Consider the following 11,041-nt stretch of genomic DNA (forward strand, 5'->3'; position numbering starts at 1 on the left):
ATGATCCACTAGCACTGCCTGGGACTACTAGTTGTGGATGATGATGATCCACTTGCACTGCCTGGGACTACTAGTTGTGGATGATGATGATCCACTAGCACTGCCTGGGACTACTAGTTGTGGATGATGTTGATCCACTTGCACTGGTATACAGTACCGACAAGTTGAAGAATTAGACACATGTGCAACATCTGGGTATTTTTATTGTAGACGTTCCGCCATCCAGTGACTTTATCAGTACAGATTCAAGGATATAATTGGAAGACAGAATTATATACAAAACATGAAATAATCAGTCCATCAGTCTTGGGGTTGGTTAAGAGCACCGTAGTTGTCAAGAGTCGGACTCTTCACCAGCTTCAATGCTGAGGGACTGATTACCTCGTGTTTTGTATATACTTCTACAGTCTAACAATTAAGTAATTGAATTTGTATTGATAAAGCCACTGGATGGCGAAACGTCTAGAAAAACGATACACAGCTCTCCGAACTCGTTATAATTATCACATAAAACATCAACACAGTCAACTCTGCCCACGCAACTGACAATCCTATATTACAAATTGACAGTGATCTTGTTATATCAAGACGTCAATGAAATCTTCACCAAGCTCTTGGTTAACGAACTAGCTTTACTTACGATAAAAGTTTTCATTTAACTGAGTTTGCCCGATAAATAAGTCTAGTAACAATGTGCTCCATAAAGGAGAGTTGAAGGTTAAACTCACTAGAAGTGTATCACTGGAGAGGTGAGTGTATCACTGGAGAGGTGAGTGTATCACTGGAGAGGTGAGTGTATCACTGGAGAGGTGAGTGTATCGCTAGAGAGGTGAATACAACCTCAACCGTCGCTCCATGAATGTTGTGTGTGTGTGTTGCCTCTCGTATTGAGAGGATCATAGCAGGGGCCTACCTCCCTCTTAACCCCCCCCCTTCCCCACCTCTCCCTCCTGGAGGGTTTTAGTGGGAGGGAGATGGGAAGGGGTTGTCCCAGGGGGGCGCTAAGGGGAGCCTCTCTGACCCCTTAATATAAGAACAGAAGGAAGACGGAGTACTGCAGCATGACCCATGCGAGGCAGGTCCATGTCACTCCCCTGCTTCGACCAATGACCTACCTGGTCAGGTCACTTCCACTTAAGGAAGGAGCATGGCATAAGACCTAATAGCACAAGCTAGTCAGGTTTAACTCACACCCACTTATGTATTTATCTAACCTATTTTTAAAACTACACAAGGCCTTACCGGTACTCGGGAGTTTATTCCACTCATCTACAACTCTATTACCAAGCAAGTGCTTTCCTGTATCCTTCCTAATATGGTATTGGTCACCATACTCTTGCTTACCTGTAAGTCACAAACTCCTTCCCTCAAGTTTTACTTATTTTTGATCATTCATCTCCCTCCCCCTCACTTGCCCTCTACCTCCTCCCCCCTCCTCTTCGCCTCGTCCTTCCCCCCCATCCTCCTCCCCATCTTCTTTCACCCCGGTGGAAATAAATCACAATGTTTAACTTTACTGGGTTATCCTACATTAAATCAACAAAATTTTTGTATAATTTACCCATAAGTTATATCATCAAGACCACAAGAACATCGTTATGAACCTAGAGCTTTGATACACACCACCACCACCTTGCAGTGCCACCATGCTGTGAGTGCCATATGTACTGGGCGGGCACTGTGTTACACACACACACACACACACACAGAACCATACATAGGTATGATGAAGCTCATGGAGCAGGGAGAGAAGACCTAGTAGCGATCAGTGAAGAGGCGGGGCCAGGAGCTGAGTCTCTACCCCTGCAACCACAAATAGGTGAGTACAGACACACCTTTGCGGGTCTCGGGCCATTCCTCTCGTGTAAAGCTATGTTCTTGCTTTCTTTCTCTAGCTAACGCTAAAATTTTCTGCTTTGTTTATTTTAGTCTTGGCGAGGTCACTGTAGCCGCTGTCAAGTAAGGTTATTTAGGTACAGATGCATCTAAGTACGTAAGAAGAAAGAAGAACTTAAGAAAGAAGGAACACTGCAGCAGGCCTACTGACCCATGCGAAGCAGGTCCATGCCACCCCCTGGCCTAGAATAATGACTACCTATACACAAATACCCGCACATAAAAGAGAGAAGCTTACGACGACGTAAGCTTCTCTCTTTTATGTGCGGGTATTTGTGTATCGTTCCAGTCACGGTATTGTGCCTTTTTGTTATTTAATGACTACCTAGTCAGGTCACTTCCACTTAATGAAGGAGCACGGCACCAGACCTGGTAGCCCAAGCTAGTCAGGTCCAACTCACACCCACCCACACCCACTCGTGTATTTATTTATCCAACCTATTTTTAAAACTACACAAGGTCTTAGCTTCTCTGACGGTACTCCACTCATCCACAACTTTATTACCAAACCAGTGCTTTCCTATGTCCTTCGTGTATCTGAACTTTTCCAACTTGAAACCATTGCTGCGAATACTGTCTTGGCTGGATATTTTCAGCACACTATTTACATCCCCTTTATTTATTCCTGTTTTCCATTTATACACCTCAATCATATCCCCCCTAATTTTACGCCTTTCTAGAGAGTGCAGATTCAATTATCATACATAGTAATACACGTGTAAAATCTCGAGGAAAACCAAAAAAAAGTCAGTGACTTGTTTTCATTGATGTCTTTTTAATATACTTTCTAAAGCTTCGCTGTAAGATACAATATAAATCACTCATGATTATAACCTTAAAAATTAAAACAGCTGAGTAAATCCGCAGTGTGAAATTAGTCTGAAAAAAAAATGAGATACAATAGGAATAAAGTGAACCGAGTTATTTACATGAGCATTAAATATAAAGAATCAGTTTACAATAATAGATACACAAGTGTTAACTATACAAGAAATCACTCTCCTCCCTTTGTGTAGTTTCATATTAGGTACTTCTGGCTCTCTTCCTTATCTGGTTCAAGCTAGGACTGGCTTTGATATGTGCAGGCAATCCGTTCCACTCCTTTATTGCAGTATAATAAAAGCTGTTTGAAGCCTGACCAATTTTTATTTCTTTGCAAGAGTACATTGAGATTGTATTTACAATATTGAGTTGCAGTGCAAAGAGAGCCGCTATCATGCTTAGGCATTATGAGCAGACTTAATTTAATGGCTTACAGACTAGTTAATACTAAAGAAATTTATCATAGTTTAAGTTGTGCAATAGTTTCAATAGTAAATATTGAAATTATATTATGGGAATATAACATTGTCAGTTGCTGAAAGTAGATGCAATAAAACTGTATTCACTTCCCTAGTACCATACCGGTTTTGGTTCCTAACCTTGACAAACTTGGCAGCAAGATATTCTGGACACTGCTTCCTCTTCAAGGGGGGCTCCTTGGCGCGGTGAAGAGGTTCTTGATCTGAGGAATTAGACCTGTTGGTCTCCTTCCTCAGACCGAACCTAATTACCCCCCAACTAGGAGGATCTGTTCCTTTTCCTTGGGACAGAGCGTCTACTCTTGGCTCGGACTTCCTTGGATGAGTCGTAGAGGATATGATTTGTGTGGGCAATCTATAGGATGGACTCCTTCCCTGGTCCCTATCACGCTTAAAGCATTGTGATTTGAAATGTCCCAGCTTCGAACAGTACGAACATTTAATTTTTTCCCATGACCTATCTGGTCTATAGGATGGGCTCGATTGAATTTGGTGTTTTACTTCGGGTTTACTTGTTACACGGGAGTGAACGGGTTGGGTAGGTCGCTTACCGAAAGGCTTCGCAGGTTCGGGTCTCGTTGCTGGTTTGATAACCTGGCTGCTTTCAGATTGTACCAACCTCTGGGAAATCTCAAAGTTGTCTGCCAGCGCGGCAGTCTCTAACAACGTCCTTTGCGGATGGCCAACAAGATACTGGCGAACTCCCTCTGGAAAATTTGCATACAAATCTTCTAGTGTTGCAACCCCTGAATGGGTTGCAATGATTATTATGTATATATATAATTATTACCTTTTCATATAATTTTATATTGCTTATATTTGCGATAATAGCTAAATCGTAAATGTATTGCTTTATATTGTTATTTGACTTATGTTAGGATGTAACATATTAAGTGCTCAGTTCAAGTCTTGATTGTCAAACTACTGTAATTATCGCTTGTAGCTCATTAGACTGCCGGCTTCTGAGCTGCAGTTGTCCACGTTGCTATCACGTGATCGAGGGGGGGGGGTGTCCTCGCCTCGCCTAAAGTATTCAGTTTGCTCTAGACTCTCTTGGAGGTTGGACAGATTGTCTGTCTCATTATTCTTGTTAGTTCTGTAGAACTCTGTTCACAGAACCTTGTATAGACTTAGTGATTTTCGACGTTGTACTGAGGTTGTGTGTCTCATAGACACTCTGAGTAACTCAGGTCCTGAACTATAGATTATGACCTAATTTGTACTGGTTTCTGTGTATTATCACAGTCGGGGATTTTCTTATGCTGAACTTAGATTCAGTAGTATGGGAGTTTTGTGACTTGTGGAGGTTCTGCAGATGGTCCCTACTTAGTGTCGTTATATTATCTCCTTGTTCCTGATTCTGTGTCGCAGTTGCTTGTTGTATGGCTATTGGGGTTAGCATTCTTTTTTGTTCAAGCAGACTGTTCTGGTTGCCAGTCGGTTAAGAAGTTAGTTTATCTGAGGACTTTGTCAGTCACTTGTTTAAGTCTAGTCGAGTCGTGAGACATAGTGAACTACTTAGAGGACTTACACACATACACACTTACTTGTACATATTTGTAATATCTTATTAAATGTTGATGTACCAGACGGTATTTAAGAATTATAAATGTGATATGTGCTTTCAGCACAATAATATTGTACTTGAGAGAAGTGATATTATTTTGATTACTGTGATTAATTTAATTTATTTTGATAATATACCTCTAGACAACTTAATGATTAATAAATTTATTAAATTTTAATTTCTCTAGTTAGTAGCCTACCAGTTGTAATCCTGAAGCACTATTGAATAATACTGAATTCTAATGGATAATTGGACAAGGATACTGACTACTTGTTACAAAAACCCAGTAACAGGCTGGATGCTAGAAGGGCAGTCCTTTCTAGTATTCTTTGGAGATCTCTAAGCTTGTAAAATCGCGTTTTTTGTAACAAATGGGGGCCTGTCCGGGATGCTCTTGATCCAAGGTGTTGGAGAAATTGTCCAGTTTGACATACTAGTAACTCTATGGTCAAACACTTTGAGTACTTTCCTAATCTGAAGACTTTGAGTTTAGTCTTGTACAACATACCAGGTGGATGTATGTACCTGACTGAGTCTCTTGATCCAAGGAGATGGAAATACTGTTTATGAGTTCTAGCTCTAAGACAACAAACACTAAAATTCCTATTAGGATTATAGTTTCCAATAATCACTCTCTCGTAGTACAATTATTTTCGTGATGTATGCCAAAGTGAAACAGTTAATTGATACTCTGACTTTGAGTTAAGTACATTAAAACTTCAGACGTGTTGGCGAGTAGCCAAATATCTTGGTGTGACGTATAACAGGAATTACACTGCAGAAACTGTCAGAGCGTTAATTAAAGATATATTGTTTCCTGCTCATACAGAGATGTCTGATTATGATTCAGATTCAGAAAGCCTAGTGTCACAATTAGGAAGTATGACTCTATTTGATGAAGAAGAAAGAGCAACTAAGGCAGAAGTGAGCCTAGTGTCTGAGCCTAGTGTAGCTCAGTTCTCGCTCACGCCTTGCCTCCCAACTGTTAACATGACACAGCCTAATACTAGTACAGTGTATGCTACACCTGTATCTACTTATCCTAGACCAGATCTATACTCTCTAGAGACAGCTGGACGAAGTGTCCGACCTAAGGACCGTCCAGACCACGTTAATTTCCCTACTCCTCCATTACCCACTGGTCCTATCTCTCAGGAACAGTTTGAGAGGTTTGAACGCCTCATTATGTTGCAGACTGCACAAATAGAGGCACAGAGGAAATTGAACGAAGATGATTTCCAAAGAGAAAATGTTCGTCTGGGAAGACAACAGACTGATAGATCACAGGACACATTTAATGTGCAGAAAGCTGCATCCATGGTTCCTAAGTTTTTTGAGTGACTTAGACACCTATTTTGATGTGTTTGAGAACCAGGCACGTGCTATGAACTGGCCATGTAAGCACTGGGCAACATTGTTGCATACAGCTTTGACAGGAAGAGCTCAAACTTGTACTGCTGCTTTACCATTTGCCAAGTACATTAGTTATGACGCTGTCAAACTATTCTAGAGACATATAACTTGTTACCTGTAAGTTATCAAAGAGCATTTCGTATGTTACAACGACGACAAGATCAAACTTGCGTAGAATTTGCTCTAGAAAAAAGTCGCTTTTGAGAGATGGTCTAGAGCTGCCAAGTGTAACAACTACGACAGCCTTGTTCAGTTGTTACTACACGAAGAATTTAACTGTATGCCTGCTGACATACAAGAATATCTGATCGATCATACTACCTCGGATATTCTGGAAACTGCAGCATTAGCAGACAATTACGAGATTTCTCACAAACTTGTACGTACTAAAACACAAAAAAACAAGGTAACTAAAAATTTTCCTAGAAGTTGGCAACCTAAATCAGCTGCTCATTGCCGGCCTGATGTACCTGCTACTGTAACTTCTCGTACCTTTACCAGGAAAACTCACAATCCTGAATCTGTCTCTGTGGTTAGACAGAAATCTGATATCGAGAAGAAGAAAGTTAAATGTAACTATTGTAACAAAAGAACATGCTAGAGAGTATTGCTATAAGTTAGAAAGAGATACGAGAAGCAGTCGTGCGGCTGGCACCCCCACACAAGTCGTATCCTCTTCCGAGCAACAAAGGCACCAAAATCCTAGTAATACCTCTGATCCTACTGTTTTAGATAATGTTACTCAGGACAGATGACTAGCTTCAGAAAGTGTATCTGACGAAAAGATTCGTTCAGCCATGGGTCCTTACTTTTTGAGAGGTAAAGTAGGATTTGACGAATCACATCTGAGATAATTACTTTCAGAGACACTGGCAGTTATCTCACGTTATTAAGAGAAGATGTACTGACCATAACTGACGATACCTATACCAAGATAGATGTATTGTTAGAAGCCTATGGAGGGGCTGTTATAAAAGTGCCTCTGCACAAAGTTGATATTCAAACAAGCTATTATGCTGGTTATATTTCAGTGGGTATATCCAGTGGTGTATTTCCCATCAGGTCAGTGGACTTGTTGATAGGGAACGATATCCTTCATGCTGATATATGTAAAGAACCACTTGTGATTGATAACAACACTGATGATAATTATGCCATTGAAGCTTGTAGAGAGAAACCTATTTTATTTCCTCTCAGCGCAATTACTAGAGCTATGTCAAAGATACAACAACCATCCTTATCTCCTGTTGAGTTAGTTGATGACAATGATTTGGGCTTGAGTATGTTGTTTAGTGATGCTCTGCGCCCAGGATCATTAACACTGACTCCCTCCGGTCATCAACCTAGTCAGGACACAACTGACGTTAAATTTCTAACTCATGATGATTTAATCAAGGATCAGTTTGTTGATCAGTCACTGGAAAGACAGAGATATAGCAGTTACTGCGAGTGAAGCAAAGGATCTCGATAATTGTTACTATTATAGTAACGGTGTACTGATGGAGAAAAATACATGCAAGTTGTCAGCTGATAGTGTTTCCACCATAGTCAAGCATCTCGTGTTACCAGTTACATTTCGTGAACAAGCCATTGATTTTGCTCGCAATAGTCCCATAGGAGGACATTTGGGTGTTAAGAAGACACTCGGTAAACTGGCAAAACATTTTACTTGGCCGAAGATGAAGGAAACAGTAGCTGATCATGTGCGACATTGCCACGTGTGTCAAGTGACAGGCAAGCCAGCACACACACCTCCACCTACACCTCTCACTATGTTCATTAGTACCAAAGTTCAGTTCATCTGGACTAGAGATTGTTCAGACTCGTTCAAAAGGTTGAAGCATCTGCTTTCCTCTGCTCCAGTGTTGAGTCCTAATTTCAATCTTTCCATCTTTTTACATATAGATGCGAGTGTTATGCAGTGGGCGCTGTGCTGCTCCAACAGTCAACATCCACTGATATTCTCCATCCTATATGTTACTATTCATCTAAGCTCAAACGACACCAGAAAAATTATGCTATAGCTCTTGTGGTGTCCTTTGAACATTTTGACAAGTATTTGGGCACTTCCCCATTTAAAATTTATGTAATTTTATGCCCAAATACCTTTTGTTACTTGCTATCTCAAATTCAGTAAAGTAACTTAATCCCTCCAGCCCATATTAACTATGTATACTCATGTCATGTCTAATTATTATATTTATATATTCACAGTATTGTGTGTAAGGAGACATAAGCTGAGTGTTGAGTGGGTAGTGTCGTGTGGGCGATGGTACTGCGTGACAACACTGTCCTGCCGCAGACCCCCCTCACTACACACCTTAAGCTGTTTCATACTCAGATGTCCATACTACATAGCATTCCACAACCACTACTTAAGAGTGGAATGCAGTCTCCTCTACTATGATCGAGCCTCATCGTGCCCTACTCATCTACGTTATCCTGTCTCTACACTGATGTACATAACCACGAGTATGCAGAGATACGATACTGTGTACTGCCCTGGTATGAGGGGCATATCCTATTGACGAACGCTGTGAAATTGTAGAGGTGCTTGGCACAAGAGAGAGACTGATTAATGTTTATATTAAATTGTATTGATATGAGTAATCAGTAATAATGTGAAAGACCTTAATGCAACTCCTAGTGCGACCGTCTGTCGTGTTGGGGGGGGGTGTTGCAACCCCTGAATGGGTTGCAATGATAATTATGTATATATATAATTATTACCTTTTCATATAATTTTATATTGCTTATATTTGCGATAATAGCTAAATCGTAAATGTATTGCTTTATATTGTTATTTGACTTATGTTGTTAGGATGTAACATATTAAGTGCTCAGTTCAAGTCTTGATTGTCAAACTACTGTAATTATCGCTTGTAGCTAGTTAGACTGCCGGCTTCTGAGCTGCAGTTGTCCACGTTGCTATCACGTGATCGAGGGGGGGTGTCCTCACCTCGCCTAAAGTATTTAGTCTGTTCTAGACTCTCTTGGAGGTTGGACAGATTGTCTGTCTCATTATTCTTGTTAGTCCTGTAGAACTCTGTTCACAGAACCTTGTATAGACTTGGTGATTTTCGACGTTGTACTGAGGTTGTGTGTCTCATAGACACTGAGTAACTCAGGTCCTGAACTATAGCTTATGACTTAATTTGTACTGGTTTCTGTGTATTATCACAGTCGGGGATTTTCTTATGCTGAACTTAGATTCAGTAGTATGGGAGTTTTGTGACTTTTGTGGAGGATCTGCAGATGGTCCCTACTTAGTGTCGTTATATTATCTCCTTGTTCCTGATTCTGTGTCGCAGTTGCTTGTTGTATGGCTATTGGGCTTAGCATTCATTTTTGTTCAAGCAGACTGTTCTGGTTGCCAGTCGGTTAAGAAATTAGTTTATCTGAGGACTTTGTCAGTCACTTGTTTAAGTCTAGTCGAGTCGTGAGACATAGTGAACTACTTAGAGGACTTACACACATACACACTTACTTGTACATATTTGTAATATCTTATTAAATGTTGATGTACCAGACGGTATTTAAGAATTATAAATGTGATATGTGCTTTCAGCACAATAATATTGTACTTGAGAGAAGTGATATTATTTTGATTACTGTGATTAATTTAATTTATTTTGATAATATACCTCTAGACAACTTAATGATTAATAAATTTATTAAATTTTAATTTCTCTAGTTAGTAGCCTACCAGTTGTAATCCTGAAGCACTATTGAATAATCCTGAATTATAATGGATAATTGGACAAGGATACTGACTACTTGTTACAAAAACCCAGTAACAGGCTGGATGCTAGAAGGGCAGTCCTTTCTAGTATTCTCTGGAGATCTCTAAGCTTTTAGAATCGCGTTTTTTGTAACATCTAGTAACATTAATTGTGATAATCTTTTAAAGTTGTGACCCGAGAAGCTCGACACCAACGTTCAAACGCCACTGCTTTCCCTCGGGCAAAATCTAAATAAGTTTGTCCTGTTTGCCGTTTCATGGAACGAAAAGCTATTTGGTAACTAATAGGGAGCATGTCATATGCTTCTAAAATAGTTCTCTTTACTACGTCATACTGGACATAAAACTCATATGGTAAGGAGGCGACACAAGACTGCGCCTTTCCATATAGAGACGTGTGCAGCAATGTGGCCCATTTGTCTTTGGGCCAGCCCATTGAACGTGCCTGATTCTCAAAAATTTCGAAGAATTCATCTAAGTCTGTTTCGTTAAAGTTAGGTACCATCAGAGCTGCTTTATGCAAGTCAAACCCGGTTACCGTGCTCTTCACGTCTCTTTCTTCCGGAACTCCCTTCTGCTTTGTTTCAAAAAGAAACCTTTCACGCCTAAATTCTTCCTCGTTTAGACGTCTTCTAGCTTCGATTTGAGAGTTTTGTAACAGTAATATGCGTTCTATTCTCTCTAGTTGTTCGGAGGTGAAATTCCCAAGAGGTAATGACACCGAGGGGAATTCGGGCGTCGTCTCCGGAAGTATTTTGGGACGAGCACCAGTCCTAAAATTATCCCCGTCATTTGACTGAGGGTTCGTTCCAACCACCGATACATACTCCGGGGAAATGAACGGGGGAGAGCTTTGAGACTGGACTGAGTAGTAAGGCCTGGTAAACCCTGGTTCAACTTCATTATTTAAGGCAGTTCCCGTCCGTGGGATTTCTACTTCCTCGAACTGGGAAATAAAACTATCTTCCAAATCTAGTTCTGGCATTGCTTGGGATTTCGGAAATAATCTATCCTTAATTAGGGACCTAAGAGTCTCTGCGCTATGGTATCTATTATAAGGTATATCTAACTGTCTAGCTATTTGCCAACACGTCTGTAATTTTAAAGTGTCAAGAGTAGCCT

The 11,041-nt window shown here is 40.4% G+C and overlaps 2 protein-coding genes across 2 annotated transcripts in view; one reads left to right on the forward strand and one right to left on the reverse strand.

The window, feature by feature from the left end:
- Window positions 1-873, reverse strand: part of LOC128702604 (uncharacterized) — a 132,207-nt gene extending 131,334 nt beyond the window's left edge. Inside the window, exon 1 of the mRNA XM_070101780.1 lies at window positions 729-873. The gene's annotated coding sequence lies outside the window, so the exon portion shown is untranslated. The remainder of the gene's footprint in view (window positions 1-728) is intronic.
- LOC128702598 (organic solute transporter subunit alpha) overlaps window positions 1-11,041 on the forward strand; it is a 349,376-nt gene that overhangs the window by 234,131 nt on the left and 104,204 nt on the right. The window lies entirely within an intron of this gene.

Source organism: Cherax quadricarinatus, chromosome 79 (assembly GCF_038502225.1).
Source record: "Cherax quadricarinatus isolate ZL_2023a chromosome 79, ASM3850222v1, whole genome shotgun sequence".
Classification (NCBI taxonomy): domain Eukaryota; kingdom Metazoa; phylum Arthropoda; class Malacostraca; order Decapoda; family Parastacidae; genus Cherax; species Cherax quadricarinatus.